The sequence below is a fragment of the Gopherus flavomarginatus genome, chromosome 2 (assembly GCF_025201925.1).
Source record: "Gopherus flavomarginatus isolate rGopFla2 chromosome 2, rGopFla2.mat.asm, whole genome shotgun sequence".
NCBI classification, from domain to species: Eukaryota; Metazoa; Chordata; order Testudines; family Testudinidae; genus Gopherus; species Gopherus flavomarginatus.
This window is the reverse complement of record NC_066618.1, coordinates 213,172,579-213,189,764: the sequence shown is the minus strand read 5'-3', so window position 1 is coordinate 213,189,764 and position 17,186 is coordinate 213,172,579. Positions and strand designations below refer to the sequence as shown.

The 17,186-nt window shown below is 46.2% G+C and overlaps 1 long non-coding RNA gene across 1 annotated transcript; it reads left to right on the top strand.

Moving 5' to 3' along the window:
• The first annotated feature begins 1,497 nt into the window (after nucleotides 1-1,497).
• Nucleotides 1,498-16,535, top strand: LOC127045746 (uncharacterized). Its single transcript, XR_007772812.1, has 3 exons — nucleotides 1,498-1,560; nucleotides 2,658-2,765; nucleotides 16,459-16,535. It is a non-coding gene; the product is annotated as an uncharacterized LOC127045746 (long non-coding RNA).
• The last annotated feature ends 651 nt before the right edge of the window (nucleotides 16,536-17,186 follow it).

The following is a 17,186-nucleotide window of genomic DNA, read 5'->3' as shown; positions in this document are numbered from 1 at the left end:
TGGTCACTGTTCTCCACTCCACTGCCACAATACATATAGTAATAAAAATTATGAAGCTGTGCTCCCTTCCCTAAAGCACTTACAATCCTGGAATTTAAAGATGGGGCGTGTGGGGGGGGGGGAAGGTATGATGTATATCCTTCAAGTTTGCCCCCACTTCTCTCCCACAAGTGGCTCTTCATATCTGCAAAGGGGCATCTGTAGCATCCCGGGTGGGGCTGCAGCCACATGGGGAACTGTGCTCATATGGGTCATGATGCATACATATAGTCCTTGGAAGCATGATCACCGCAAAGTGAGGAGAGCGGTACTAGAGGACGACCCCTCACCAGTGATTAGTCTTTGATTCATGTGACTTATGGACCATAACATTTGATCATCACATTGCTCATTTGTAGCAGCATTCTGTTGTAAGTTACAGATGCAAAACTAGTTCCTGGTTTGTTTGGTGACTGAACCTTTAATGCGTTGGGTATAGGACTTCAGCATTCTGAAAGTTGTGGGAGGGAAGGGAAAACTTTATGGTAATTTCCAAGAACCTGGATTTTTTTCAACCAATATATATTAATTAGTATTATAATTAAAGTGCATGGTTGAATTCCATCTATTTCTAGGCTAGGAGAAATTAGTTCTATTTGACACATTCCAACTTGCTTTGTAAATTTGTCTGGCTGCTCTCGAGATTGTAGATACTAGACACACATTCACTGTCAAGATGGCAACTGTTGTATTTCATTGAGTAAGCATTCAGCTATTTTGCCAGTCCTTGTTATTTCACTTCCTTTTCTAGCCCACAGTGTTCTGATTGACCTTGTGTTAAGCAGCTCTTATTTTTTCCTTTTGTATGCCTAATATAATCATGTGGTTGAATACTTCCCCCTATTGTGTCTCTCTTCTGTTTTATTTCAGAGTGCTTACGTAATATTACATGTAGTCTTTTTAACTAGTTTAGCTCTTATTTTGACTATATTTGTGTTGTTTTGAAAGTCATTAATCCTTGTGTTCTCGCTAACAAAAAACAGCCAATCCCTACTTTGCTAGAAAGCAAACATAAACAACCTAGTGTCCATATTGTATGAAAGGTGATTATACTGTACATGAGTATCATAAATTATTAGCGTTGGAAGGGACCTCAGGAGATCATCTAGTCTAACCCCCTGCTCAAAGCAGGGCCAATCCCCAGATGGCCCTCTCAGGGATTGAATTCACAACCTTAGGTTTAGCAGGCCAATGCTCAAACCACTAAGCTATCCCTCCTCCAACATGTGTGGCCTTTTTCTAACTTCTGCTTTGGTGTTACAACAAGGAACAGTTTAAAAGCAAACACATTAAGAAGGGCTAGGACTGGTAAAAATGCACTAAAAAACTGCCGACTTTTATTTTGATCAGTCAACTGTTTAAAAACTGGTTTGTGGCATCGTTGGTTTCACTAAAAAAATTATTCATCTGGACTGCTGAACTGCATGCCAATTTTTTATTCTGTTGTGATTTGCACCAGACATATTAACTGTCCCAAATAAGGTATGCAGTAGAAATTCCAGTGCCAAGCTTGACTAAAAGGTTAGTTCAAGTTAACGCTACTGATGTCAGCAGGTAGGTGCTGCTGTTATTCATGGTTCATTTTAACTACAGCCAGTTTTCATTCAGCTGAGGTGTTCTGAGCGATGTGCTGCCTAATTTTAACAAAGGGCTCCCTCAAAAAGTTCCATAGTTATACATGCAACATATGATCAGTAAAATACTTCACCACTATCAGAAAAATCCATTTATTCCATCCCAATCCCCACACTCTTCCTACTGACAGATCTAGCAATCCTTTCACTACCTTCTTCAGCCCAGTCCCTCTTGACCCACTGTACTTCGCCTTCATGAGCTCCTCCCTAGAGAGCCGCTACTCTTCGCAGTTCCTCAGAAGAGCAGCAACTACAGTGGCAGTAGATGGACTATGATGCAATGGCTGGCCTTGGTTAGACAGGGAGTGCATCCCCATTGGTGGACAGTCAGGAAATAAGTCCCCTTTGGTTTTTTAAGTAAGTGGGTAGGCCTCCTTTGACTTGTGAAGATCCCCTTCCACCCCCTCCAGCTCAGGGAGAAGGCCCAGCTTCTCCCCTCCCCTGGAGAGGGGGCCCAGGGTTCTTTGGGCTCTGGACTGAGGTTGGGTGAGCATGCAGACTCCAGCTGCAGTAGCTGCAATAGATACAAGACTTCCTACTCAATGCAATGGCATCTTGCTCCATGTAGTGCATGTGCTACTGGCGTGGCAGTGGTTGGTGTGGAAAATGCTACCCACCCACCTCAACCAATGGGAAACTTGAAGAGCCGGGCTGGTGGTGATTGGGACAGCCCCAGTTAAACGAGGGGAGGAGACCAATACACGAAGGGGACGCAGGAGTGCCCCTCACTGGCTAGCTTGGGGAGGAATGGAGCTGATTGACTCCTTGGCAGCTCCTTTCTTTAATTTAAACCCTAGCCTGGCTTGGGGACACAGGGAGCCTCTTTTTGCACAGTCCCAGCTGTCCCATCCTGTGCTGGTAGCCTTAGATGGAGCTGTGTTTTGAAGAGGCTGCAGGTTTGACCGATCGCCTGTTTTGGGGTGAGGAAGGAATGTATAGGTCAAATTGGCAGCAGCCAAGGGAGTTTTTCTGCTTTTCTTTCAGTGTCTTGGAGATGCAGTGAAGTTAAATGGGAACATTCTCTGCTGGAAGAGTCTCTGCACCTTGAAGTCTTTAAACCATGATTTGAGGACTTGAATGGCTCAGACACAGGTTTGTTACAGGAGTTGGGTGGGTGAGATTCTGTGGCCTGCATTGTGCAGGAGGTCAGACTAGATGATCATAATGGTCCCTTCTGACCTTCCAAGTCTATGAGTCTATGAGAACAGGATTAATAATTAGTGATAGTACTTGGTAAAGATGTTAGTTCATTGCAACTTGTGGCCGGTTTGCAGTGCAATTCAAAGGAAAGTAAAAGCCCTGGGATATTACTGGTGGGCCTTATGCTCATGGGGCAGGGCAAGAGCTTGTGGCCTTTGCAGGCCCTGCTTTTAGTACCCTCATGGGGTGGCAGGACTCAAAGAGCAAGCTGAATCCTAGTGGTAGGCTGAGATGAGTCTACCTCAAAGTATGGATTATATGGTAGAAGACTCGGAACCCCCACTGGAACCACTAAAAATACCTAGAAGGCATGGGTGACAGGGCAGGTAGCCCCCACCTTGTGTTAAGTTTGGTAAAGCTGTGGCCTGCCACTTCAAATCTGTCCCTTGGTTTGTTCTTGTTCCTGGCCGTGTTTACATTAATACATGTGCCTAGAGTTCTTTGGTGAGGGAAGACAAGAAGCGAGGTCTCTTGCAGCAGCTGCAAGAGTCACTGCACTCAGAGCATGCTGTAAATGTTAAGCAAAATCTGCCCGCTTTAGAGTGGGCTGCAAAACAGCTGTGCTTCTACGCCCCTTTTGTAATAGTCCCCTCTGTCCCATTGTCATATCATGGCTGCACAGAACCAGCTGAAGGGATGGATTAGAAACAGGGCCGGTGCAAGGATGTTTCGTACCCTAGGCAAAACTTTCACCTTGTGTGCCCCCGTGTCCCGCCCTGAGCCCCGCCCCGCAGCAGCTACCTCCCTCCACTCTGAGATGTCCTCCTTGCGGCATCTCCCCACCCTCCACCCTGAGGCAGCCCCCCCCCCCCAGCCCCAGCTCACCCCTGCTCTGTGCACGAGCACCCAGAGCACACCATCGCAAGCCTGGGAGGCAGGAGACGTGAAGCAGCCACGGCGTGCTCGGGGAGGAGGTGGGGCGGGGTGAGCTGGGGCAGGGAGTTCCCCTGTGTGCCATCCCCTCCCCCTTACTTGCTGCAGGCGACCCTCCCTGCGCTCCCTTCCTCCAACTCCCTCCACCTAAATGCTGGTGGTGACCAGGACGGCCGAAGATCTGACCGCCGTGGTCGCTGCCCAAGAAAATGTCGCCCCCCCAAATCCCAGTGTGGTCGCCTAAATGGTTGCACCGACCCTGGTTAGAGAGATGATTCTTTTGGCTGCTCCACAACCAGTAACTCACTAATTTAAATACATAACATTTATGGAAGTGGGGAGAAGGGGCATTTTGGCCCCTCTTGCTGGATATTTCTTTTAGTCTTTGCAATCACTTTGCATCAATTTTCAAAGCTAGCTTTAGCATGAAAAGGGCTAGAAACTTCTTCATTTATTTATTTATTTAAATGAAAGCTAAGATTCTCTACAAGGACAAAAAGATGGCTCTGGTAACAAGGGATTTTTCAACTAGTACGTTAGAGTGTGTCAGGCTCCCTTAGTGATTCCCTGAGAGAGTTTCTCGGGGCACAAAACAACACTAGGGTGATTCAGACTATTCTTGTTTAAATTCCTGAGGAACAGAGCTCAGCATCTCTCTCACTTCCCTTGAGAATCTCCTTTTATTCCCAGCACTACACCCCCACCATGCCATTGAGCTGACAAAGACTGTAAGAGCTTCCTTTCAAAGCTCATTAGCACTGCTTCTTAAATGGGCAGTGGGGTTGCTGTTGAGCAATTGGAGGCACTCTCTTCACCTAGGGACTAATTACTTCTGTAGCCTTTTCAGCTGGCCTGGGAAATGAGACTACACATAAACTGCTAACCACAGGTGCTGACTTTTGTTTTTAACCGGTGAGTGCTCCTCTCTGCTCCTGGGCAAGTGGCAGTTGGGACCTCGGGGAAGAGGCTGAGGCCATGTCTACATCTAAAGTTTTGCAGCGCTGGTTGTTACAGCTGTATTAGTACAGCTGTATAGGGCCAGCGCTGCAGAGTGGCCACACTTACAGCAACCAGCGCTGCAAGTGGTGTTAGATGTGGCCACACTGCAGCGCTGTTGGGCGGCTTCAAGGGGGGTTCCGGGAACGCGAGAGCAAACCGGGAAAGGAGACCCGCTTCGCCGCGGTTTGCTCTCTCGTTCCCGGAGCCACCCAGCAAACCGCAGGGAAGGAGACCTGCTTGCTCTGGGCTCCGGGAACGAGAGAGCAAACCGGGAAAGGAGACCCGCTTCGCCGCGGTTTGCTCTCTCGTTCCCGGAGCCACCCAGCAAACCGCAGGGAAGGAGACCTGCTTGCTCTGGGCTCCGGGAACGAGAGAGCAAACCGGGAAAGGAGACCCGCTTCGCCGCGGTTTGCTCTCTCGTTCCCGGAGCCACCCAGCAAACCGCAGGGAAGGAGATCTGCTTGCTCTGGGCTCCGGGAACGAGAGAGCAAATCGGGAAAGGAGACCCGCTTCGCCGCGGTTTGCTCTCGCGTTCCCGGAGCCACCCAGCAAACCGCAGGGAAGGAGACCTGCTTGCTCTGGGCTCCGGGAACGAGAGAGCAAACCGGGAAAGGAGACCCGCTTCGCCGCGGTTTGCTCTCTCGTTCCCGGAGCCACCCAGCAAACCGCAGGGAAGGAGATCTGCTTGCTCTGGGCTCCGGGAACGAGAGAGCAAATCGGGAAAGGAGACCCGCTTCGCCGCGGTTTGCTCTCGCGTTCCCGGAGCCACCCAGCAAACCGCAGGGAAGGAGACCTGCTTGCTCTGGGCTCCGGGAACGAGAGAGCAAACCGGGAAAGGAGACCCGCTTCGCCGCGGTTTGCTCTCTCGTTCCCGGAGCCACCCAGCAAACCGCAGGGAAGGAGACCTGCTTGCTCTGGGCTCCGGGAACGAGAGAGCAAACCGGGAAAGGAGACCCGCTTCGCCGCGGTTTGCTCTCGCGTTCCCGGAGCCACCCAGCAAACCGCAGGGAAGGAGACCTGCTTGCTCTGGGCTCCGGGAACGAGAGAGCAAACCGGGAAAGGAGACCAGCTTGATTACCAGAGGCTTCCTCCTTCCACGGAGGTCAAGAAAAGCGCTGGTAAGTGTCTACATTGGATTACCAGCGCTGGATCACCAGCGCTGGATCCTCTACACCCGAGACAAAACGGGAGTACGGCCAGCGCTGCAAACAGGGAGTTGCAGCGCTGGTGGTGCCCTGCAGATGTGTACACCTTCAAAGTTGCAGCGCTGTAACTCCCTCACCAGCGCTGCAACTTTCTGATGTAGACAAGCCCTGAGTTGGGGAGAGCCTCAGGGTGGAGTGGAGGGCAGGCCTTCAGAGGAAGCAGCCGAATGGGGTGAGGCCACAGTCTGGGCAGCGGGGGTCTACAAAAGTTTAATCCAGCCCTGCGGGTGCTGCTGAGCACCCACTGTTTTATTTCGGTGGGTGCTTGAGCTCCAGAGCACTCACAGAGTCAGCGCCTATGATTGCTACAGTGGCACAGAAGCAGCACTGTAGATACACACTACAGCAACAGGAAGGGTTTTCCTGGCACCGTTATTAGCATCCATGTCGCACTCCCCATCAGCACCCGACCTGGGGCCGGGGAAGCTAATGATCCAACCAGGGGACCAAATTTGGTGAAGAATCCTGGTCATGTGCCATCTAAGGCACCTTGTGCATATGCTAAGAAGATCAATCTAGATGGACAGAAGAATTCTTCTGTCAAATTAGCGCTGTGTAAACCACAGGGGAGAGGATTTTTCACATCCGTGAATGACACAGCTCGGTTGATCTAACTTGTTAGTTTAGACCTGGTCTGAAGTAATGTCCATGCTACCATAGGGTGGCCACCTATGCATTCCTGGAATACCAGACATTCCAGTACTTCTGGAACAGCATGGGACTGCCAGGACGACCTCACACACACACACACACACACACACACACACACACACACACACACACACACACACACAAAACTCCTTAGCCTCCTCTGTATTTCTGAGCTATGTCGTCTTCCGCCTTCAGCTACTGGCTCCCCTACACTGCACATCTGTCACCCATTGGCCAGTGCTGCTGTCAGGTACTGCCCACAAAACACTGATTAGCTCTACTCCTGAGTTCTGCCCTGCCTCACACCTATTGGCCAAGCTCCCCCAAAACTGCCCTCTTCCTATTTTCATTGGTCAGTGTTCCTTCTCCACCCAGCTTTTTGAAAAAGATCCCTTTAGGCCAGATGCCGTTTTCTTTGGCAACCTTGAGCATTCTCCTTGGCCAGCTTCTGTGCTGTTACCTGCCAGTCAAGGCTATTGCCTGCTGTGATTGGATGACACGGGATTGCCTGCTGAGGGACTGGAAGCATATGTTTCAAAATGGCTTCCCTGTCCAATACTGGACATCTGATTCTGTCTCTTGAAAAGCTGGACTGTCCAGTTTAATACCAGATGAGTTGCCTGCCTAAACTGTAGTATTGGTCACTACAGTAGTATAGCTATAGTAAAGCAATGGAAGGATTTTTTCTGTCAATGTAGGGGTAATCCACCTCCCTCAGAGGTGGTAACCATGTCAGTGGAAGAAGTCTTCCATCTCTTTAGCCATGTCTACATTGGAGGTTAGGTCAGCTTAACTATGGTGCTCAGGGCTGTGAATTATTTAACCTAACTTTTAAGAGTAGACCAGGACTAAGTCTAGCTTTGAACTTTGCTGAAATAGCCTCCTAGCGTAGGTGCAGCCTTGGAATCAAACATGGGTCATTTCCATACTAGAGCACCAGCAGAAATTTAGCCCTTGGTGCATTGCTTACTTTTTGCAATTGCTAGGGAAGGCCCTCTTATATCTCATCCAGGTGGAAAATAAACATTTTAACAGGCACACTTAATGATAAAAATTAACCTGAGGGACTTACCTTGTGCGTTTCAGTCCTTTAAACTACAGCCACTAATTACTGCATCAATAAAAGCTGTTGTGGATTGGGAGACATGTCATTGAAGCTGATGGGTGTAACTGCCGCCCTTCATTTAAGATAGCTATAAGAAAGAGGTAAACTCCTTTATGAAGCAATAGCGACCTCCACTCTGACGATAGGCATGTCACCACACAAAAAAAGGGCATATGTGAGACTGCTCAAGAAATTGAACTCTGTGGGAGAGGGGATTGGTTGGATAGTTCTTTCGAGAGAGAGAGAGAGAGAGAAAGCAAAGCAGGCAAAAGATCCCAGCAATAGACACCAAGAAGGACCAAAAAGCCAAACACAGAGTGAACAAGCACTGAGTGTGTGTTCCTGAGAAAAGCCTAGAGATAGCTCTTTGAGTGCTGGCTGTAAGGGCGCTGGAGAGCTGAGTAAAGAAACTAGCTCCTGTTTGTTGGATTCCTCCCGAGTTCAGGGAAACAAGACTTTGCACAATCTTTGTAAACAGGACTGCATCAAAGATACTTGACTCCATCATCAATTTTGCCTTCTAGTGGTAGCAACTAGCAAGACCCCAATATTGGCTAACTGCCCAGGCCAATAGGGATACCAATACAATGTCTGTGTATGTGTTTGGTGGGGAGGCGCATTTTTAAGTAGCTTTATTAAAAAATTAAAATGTAAACAAATTAAATACTCTATCCAAGAAAAATTGCTTAGTTAACTGTACTGCTCATTTAAATTTATATCCCTAAGAAATGTCAAAGTCAGGCAACACTTAGCAGTTGCATGAAAAAAACTTACCGTATAAACTCATTCATTAGTCAAATAGTTTTGATAAAAAAGTGACGCATCAAAGGGCGGGGGGAGGTCGGCTTATAAACGAGGTCTACACCAAAATTTGATTATTTTAAACTCTATGGACTCATTGAATAGCTAATACATTGTCTTGTTTTGTTTACCCGGAGCATCTGCAGGCATAGAGCTCCTCAGCTCCCTGTGGCTGCGGTTTGCCGTTCCCAGCCAATGCGAGCCACGAACTGCGGCCACTGGGAGCTGAGGGGCTCTGTGCCTGTGAATGCTCCAGGTAAACAAAAGGTCCAGGCCCACTAGAGGCTTTCCCTAATGGGTCAAGAGCCAAAGTTTGTCAACCCCTGAAATATAGGGTTGGCTTATGAAAGGATCATACAGTTTTTCCTAATTTTACCTAACCATCCTGGGGGGGTCAGCTTATAAATGAACGGGCTAATGAATGAGTATATATGGTACATGTAAAAATGAGCTATTATGCTACCATTGTAACCTGACCTTGATCATTTAAAGTCTCATTACCACACTGCTGATCTGAATTACTATACATTTAAGCAAATGTATATATATCAAAAGTGACAAAAATCCTCTAGTCCAAAAGTAAATAGGTAATATCAATTCTTGAAACCACGTACTAATACCTTGCAGCTAAATGGTTTGGATTTTCATATTATAGCAAAGATGATAAAATTGTTACTGAGTTCCAGTTTCTGTTATTTTTCTTAATGCTGATGACCATAATGATTCACAGTCCAATTGTGCAACCATTACTCAGGTTGGTGAGCACCGACAGGAGTAATTCAATTGACTGCAGTGGGATTGCTCCCAGAGTAAGGCGTGCGCATTTTGGCCCTTTGGCTGCATTTTTTGTCCTGGGAGTCACATGCATTGCCGGTTTCATGTTCGTGTTTAAATCCCCATGACTTTTGACATTTGGAGATTTTTGCAGTTGGGTGGGTGGATGTGATGGTAACAGACGAAACAATTTCACTGAGAACCTTGAGAGCTGCCAAGGCTGCATGGAAGACTGAAAGAGAGCAGCAGCTCAGCAACAACACCCTAGCAGCACAGACCCAGGTCAGAGAGCTTTAGGTCCCCTGAGAGGTATGAGCTTTCGCTTCCGCCAGTGTTTTAAAAGTAAGACTGTTAAAAATGTGGCGGTTGGGGTTGGGTTTATAATGGTCAATGTGGCCACTGCTGTATTCAAAACTGTAGTTACTCTACATCTCAAGCACAGCTCCAGTTAGCACTAAACCTGGGAAAAAATAAGTTATTTGGTGTACAAACCCATGTGCATGACACTGGACTGTTCATTTTTTTTTTAATTTGCATTTTAACCACCTTATGAATCTTGTTAGAAGACCAGTGCTAACCAGAATACATTCTTACTCATTTAGTCATAATGCCTCTTCCCAGCCCTTTTGTGCCTGAGGGATACATTGTTGGTTGATCCTATGGATCCTTCATTAGCTAATTATTTGTTACCTGCCTGGACTATGCAGAAATGTAGACACCATTCATTATACATAGAAGCAGCCACTAAACAGAGTACAGGTTTTTCTTTGTTCTTCTGGTTTTTTTAAATTTCCCTGTTAATCATTAATCTATGTCTGATATACATTACTACCGTCTGTGCTATACCACAGTAATTAAAAACGTAATAACTAAAACAAGTCTGGCACAGAGCTTTTTCACTACAAAAGAAACAAGATCTTTGCATTGTCATATGCTGACAATGAAACTATATTCCAAATTTTCAGCTGTGCCTCACTCGTCTCTCCTGTGTAAAGATACCAAAGTGTGTATATAGAAATCAGAGTTATGTCTGTGTTTGACAACATTGCAATGTTTTTGGTTATCCATGAAGGACAAAGCTGGCAGAGATCAGCACTTTTGGATGAGATCCCTCCTCTCTGGTTTCCCTAAAGGGAAGTGGTGGAAACAAACCTATAACCAATAATGTGCTGTGTGTAAGATCAAAGTACACGCCGCGATGGTTAGGGGCTGAAACATTAACCAGACCTTGGGAAATTGTCTGTAGTTGCCGCTTCATGTCCTCAGCAGCACTTTTGCAAATAGGGATACGAATCATCATATTACTGTGTGTGGAGAGGGCACAGCAGCGTTTGCAGCCAGAACTACTTGTTGTGGTACAGAAAAGTGTCTGGTGTGCTGTACAAACAGCAGTAATTAAAAGGTTTGTTCTTTCCTGTAAAGAGCAGCAGGAGATCTGTCAGATGTGGAAAGTCTCCTGAGTCAGAGTCTGGCTTTTGGTTCATAGAAATCATAGGCACATACTGTACCTAGTTTTGTGGGGTTTCTTTTTTTACATGTGCCCCTGCTTTAATAAACTTAGCTCACCTCCATGTGGAAAACTCACCCTTTTAACCCCCCAACCCCCTCCTTTTTAAAACAAACCTGAGCTCCCAGAGATCAAGAACAAAGATACAGCAAACCACCAAACACTGCTGAATGCGGGGATGTTGTAATCATCTTACTACTCCTTGAGCTCAAATTACATAGCTTTTCAAAACCAGTAAACAGCTTTTGTTGCCAGCGGAGGTGACAGTATATAAATCTTAGGCGCACACTTGGGAAAAACAAGTCTTTTGCAACGTTGTGTTTGAACTTTGAAACCGTTGTGTTTAGCTGATCTATGGCAGTGTTCAGATGGGCAATGTGGTGCCCAGATATCACTGCAAATGTTTTCTCCCCAGCTGGAGGGGATCCAACATGTACGTAACCACAGCCACTCACAGCTGTAGAAATTGTCATTCCCTTTACAAACACTCACACCTTCAGTGGGGCTCTCAGATTCTGCTTACACTCAGCAACTTGGCCATGGGCCATAAATGTCGCCTCAGGTTCCTATACTGCCTGCATGTGTAATATATCTAAAAGCATTAACTCACCTGAGTCCCACTTTTAGCTTTCTCAGCAGCTACTAACTATGCCTGCCTCACTAGTAGGGCTGTTTAGGAATTAGTCCCTTCCATTAATGGAGGAACAGCCAGGTTTAGCCTCCTTAAATTGTACAATGTCCTTGTTCTGGACTAGCAAAATAATTTTTGGTCAGTAGTGCTTCACTTGACGTTGTAAGATATTGTTGTTTGCCCACAGCCTCTGCCAAAGGACTAGCTCAAGATTGTTACCATATAGATAGACATTTTATTTAGATTGTAAATTTGTTCATGCATAGAACTTTGTCTTTATACCGCTCTGTAAGCCCTGGTCTACACTACGAGTTTATGTTGAATTTAGCAGCGTTAGATTGATTCAACCCTGCACCCATCCACACAACGAAGACATTTTTGTCGACTTAAAGGGCTCTTAAAATTGATTTCTGTACTCCTCCCCGATGAAGGGATTAGCGCTGAAATCGACCCTGCTGGGTCGAATTTGGGGTAGCGTGGACACAATTTGACGGTATTAGCCTCTGGGAGCTATCCCAGAGTGCTCCATTGTGACCGCTCTGGACAGCGCTCTCAACTCAGATGCACTGGTCAGGTAGACAGGAAAAGCCCCATGAAATTTAGAATTTCATTTCCTGTTTGGCCAGTGTGGAGAGCTGATCAGCACAGGTGACCATAGAGTCCCAGAATCACAAAAGAGCTCCAGCATGGACCGAACGGGAGGTACTGGAGCTGATTGCTATATGGGGAGATGAATCCGTGCTATCGGAGCTCTGTTCCAAAAGACGAAATGCCGGAATATTTGAAAAAAATCTCCAAGGACATGAAGGACAGAGGTTATAACAGGGACCCTCCAGCAGTGCCACATGAAGCCTACCAAAGAACCAGAGAGGCAAATGGCCGCTCTGGGTCAGAGCCCCAGACATGCCGCTTCTATGATGAGCTGCATGCCATTCTAGCAGGTGCCCCTACAACAACCCCACCTCTGTGCTTCCCTCCTCCCCCACCCCTCCTGGGCTACCTTGGCAGTTATCCCCCCATTTGTGTGATGAATTAATAAAGAATGCATGAATTTGAAATGACGATTTTATTGCCTCTGCAAGTGGAGATCAAAGGGTGGGAGGGGAAGGTGCTTGACTTACAGGGAAGTAGAGTGAACCAAGCGGGGGGGGGGGGGTTCATAAAGGAGAAACAAACAGAACTTTCACACCATAGCCTGACCAGTCGTGAAACTGGGTTTCAAAGCTTCTCTGATGCCCAGTGAACCCTGCTGTGCTCTTCTAACCACCCTGGTGTCTGGCTGCGCATTATCAGCAGCCAGGCGATTTGCCTCAACCTCCCACCCTGCCATAAATGTCTCCCCCTTACTCTCACAGATATTGTGGAGCACACAGCAAGCAGTAATAACGATGGGACTATTGGTTTTGCTAAGGTCTAACCGAGTTAGTAAACTGCCCCAGTGTGCTTTTAAACATCCAAAGGCACATTCTACCACCATTACGCATTTGCTCAGTCTATAGTTGAACTGCTCCTTACTACTGTCCAGGCTTAATGGGCCATGGGAGCATGAGGTAGGTGCGACCGCGTGGTGCTGCCGACTGGGAGAGCAGCCTGAGGCAGAAGCCTCCAGCTCGCATGATATTCCAGGCAGTATTGAATCTCCATTAGCTGAAACTTGAATGACCTGGAATCATTCCCATTTTTGTCCAGGCTCCTCCACCCAACCTCACTGAGGCTGGCCAGGAGCACCCACAGGACAATGACGATGGTTGGCAGTCGTATTTGCACCGGCTGCCATCCATAAGGCAAGGCAAAGGGATGCTGCTGTGTAGCACTGCAGTACCGCGTCTAGGGTGACCAGATGAGAGGAAGAAAATATTGGGACACATTGGAGAGGGGGCCCCCCTGCCGGAGGGAAAAAAAAACAAAACAAAACAAAATGGAGTGTGAAATATCAGGATGTCTGGTAACCCTAACCATGTCTGCCAGCAGCACCCAGGAGACATATGGTGACAGTGAGCTGAGCGGGCTCCATACTTGCTGTGGTATGTCGTCTGCACGGGTAACCCAGGAAAAAAGGCAAGAAACTAATTTTTGCCATTGCTTTCACAGAGGGAGGGGGGCCTGACGACATGTACCCAGAACCACCTGTGACAATGTTTTTGCCCCATCAGGCACTGGAAGCTCAACCCAGAATTCCAATGGGTGGCAGAGACTGTGGGAACTGTGGGATAGCTACCACAGTACAACACTCTGGAAGTCGACGCTAGCCTCGGTACTGTGGACGCACACTGCCGACTTAATGCTGTTAGTGGAAACACACACAATCAACTGTATCAAATCGATTTCTAAAAAATTGACTTCTATTAAATCACCCTAATTTCATAGTGTAGACATATCCTTTAGTGTCTAGCACACTGTTAGTGCTAGACTAGTAATATGTTAAAGAGGAATAATTACTGGGACTGCAAATAATAATATGCAGCTCTTATAGGACTTTTTGCATCAGTAGATCTTAAAGCACTTCACACACTTTAATAGATATATCTTTACCTGTGCGGTAGGAGCTATTACTATCCCACTATTACACATGGAGAACTCAGGTCGGGGGCTAAGTGACTTACCCAAAATTGTACAGGAAGTTTGTGGCAGAGCAGGGAATTGCCTTGTGGCCACCTGTGTCCTAAGTTAGTGGCCTAACCACTAGATCAGCAGTCCCCAAACTGTGGGGGTGCACCCTCCTGGGGGGTGGGCATGGCTGGGGCCCAGGCCAGCCCCCATGGGGGAGGAGCACAACCCAGCACCGCTCCTGTCCCCACATCCAAGGCTCCGTTCTCTGCCCTGGCTGCTTGCACTGAGCCTGACTCCTGGCCTCGACCTGTGGCTGGGCCTCCACCTCTGCCCCACTTCCAGCTGTGGCCTCAGCTTCAGTGCCTCTTATTCCTGTCCAAATCCCCAACCCTTTCCCCCAACCTCCCCGGAAGTGCCCAGACCCTGAAAAGTTTTGGGATCACTGCACTAGACCATCCTGCCCCTCAAACGCGTACATAGATAAATATCTCCTCCAAGCACAGCCATGTTAAATTGGGTAAAGGACTATTTGTAAATGCTTCAGGACAATGAACCAGCAATACTTTGCAGTGTGTAGCACAACATGGCTCCTAGCCTAGTTGGGCCTTTTGAGTGCTACTGTAAAATACTTCTGTAGAACTGATAAATGAAATTGTTTTCAATTGTTCACTTTATTAATGTAACTTCTGTTCACCATTCACTACACTTGCCTACACTGTAACTTCTGTTCCATATTGTAATTCAAACCCCATTTTAAAACACTCACTCCATTTTGTAAAAGCTTCCTCCAACCTTCATTTTTGCAAACCCTGCTGTAATCTTATTAGTTTAGTTTAGATGTGTGAATGAGGTATGTATGACTGATGGAATCAACCTCCAGCCCCAGCCTGTCCTGATGAGATAAAGTTCAAATACCAACAGCTGAAGACTAGACAACAGCCCTAAACAAAGTAAGAAGCATCCACCCTAAAAAGAAAAGAACAACAGAACAACAGAAGGAAGATCAAAGCCAGGTCCAAGGCTGAAAGTCAGGCCTGCAATTGATGGGTGATCAATCTAAACCCAGAGACAGTGTGACACAGCAAGACCTATAGATTTTGAATCCAAACTAAAAGCCTATAAAAAAAGAAGGGTGAGATGAGAGACTCTGGGTAACATTCTGCTGCCAACATGGAAGAACATCGGTGCCTGCCCAACAGAGATCCAGCTCAGCCTTGTGCCCAGCTTTCCCGGCCAGTTAGCTGCCACAAGCTACGAACCCAAGCTGCAAAATCAAGCCATGAACTTAAGCTATCTTCAGGACTGGTAACTATGCAGCAGCTGCAGGATACCTGATGAATGTGGGTGTGAATGTGTGTGTGTATAGGTATTAGGTATAATGTGTGTGTATAAGAATTAAGATATTAGTTATTAGTCATAAATTGTTATCATAATAAATGTGGCATCTTTGTCTTGTCCCCTTTAATAAGATCCTGCTGGTTTTTACTGGTCTAGTATAATTGGTACAACACTTCCCACATACACTATTTAAAGTTTGTTTTTAATTCCACGTTTGCTTGCATGGAATACTGTGGAATTTTAATTCTGTACTGTTGAAAATAATGTTCTGGGGCACTAATGCATCAGTGTGATGAAAGAAAGTTTTGATTATGTTAAGACCCTGGTCTGGTCATATTCGTTTTATCACGCTCATAAAGGAGTGACTGGATTTCAGATGCTGTCGCTAAATATTGCTAGGAATAAACTCATCAGAACTAGATGGTACCAAGAGAGGAAGGCATGCATAAATTAGCTGCATAAGATGCTACAGAACGTTCCAAGTATTCTGCAACCAAAAGAGGGCATTTGGAGCAGGACCTATGCTATAACAGCCTCATTTGGGATCAGTAATTTCTGGTCCCACCTGTGTTGAATTATTGCTACCTGGAGGTGTATAGTCAGTGCTGCACTTGCAGCAATTTCTGAATTAGCATGACTAGAGGACACAGGCTAAGACATGTAGGTTTTCTGTTGCCATGGCTCACTGGTATGTGAACAGGAAAGGGGACATAAAGGGAGGTTCTGAAATAGCAGAATCTCAGTTGTTGATTAGCTGGATGTTAGTGGGACTAGCTAGTTTTGTAGCAATGATTGCATTAGGAAAGTCCAATACTTGGCACATTAGCTGTGTGGCACCTGTTTTGTGCCCTCAGGTGGATGCTGGCTCTTCAGATCATGTTTACCATTCATGGCATGAGGCCACTGCCCATTAATTTTAACTTACGTGCCCTATTGATTGGAGTATTCAGCACATAACTCTAAAATTTTCAGTTTGAAACCTTTACTGCTCATCTTCAAATTGACACAAGCACAGGTTTATGATCAAAATATACTTTGCAATTATTAAAATCTAATGACAAATGTCATCTACATTTTGACAGCCATTTTATTTTAAAAGTTCATCCCTTTGTCACTGAAAATTTTTTGTTGTTATTTTTATTTTGGCACAGGTACAGCCAAATATACAGTGTCTAGTGCCTACTCGAGCTCCCGCTGGGAGAAACTAATGACAAACAATAAAAAAAATCAGTAACATCACTATTCACGCACATTGCATTTTTCATCTGTCTGAAGTGCAAAGTGGTTTGCTAGCGTATGGCAGAGTTCCTAGCTGTACATACATTTCTGCAGACATCACTGCTGTTGGTCATGAGGCTTTTACAAAGAAAGATGTAAACTAAAGGAAGTTGCTTTGTCAGCTGACATATTAGATTAGAGAAATATTAAATTGTAATTAGAGTCTTTTGGAGTGATACAAGCAATGAATGACACAAACCACTTGGTTTTACATTTTTGATCTCCAAGCTATTTACTAAGTGGAGAATAAGGACAGTGACCTTGTTCCCTTGCATATGATTGTGGCCTGAAATGCAGGTACTGTAAAAAAGCGTTTCTGGTTCACTTGGAAATTGATGAATGCACCTCTTCCATTGGAGGAGCTAATATGCATCATCGTTATAGCAAAATCAAAATGGTAATCACACAAGAGTTCTCCTTTCTCTTACAGTAGTGTATAGTAGGAGTAACTTCATTAAAGTCAAATATTGGAGTGAAACTGGATTAAAACTGGTATGAGATGTGAATGAGACCCATTCTGTCTACCTCAGTGGTTCTCAACCCATGGCCCGTGGGCCACCAGCAGCCCAATCAGCACATAGTTGTGGCCCATGTGACATCC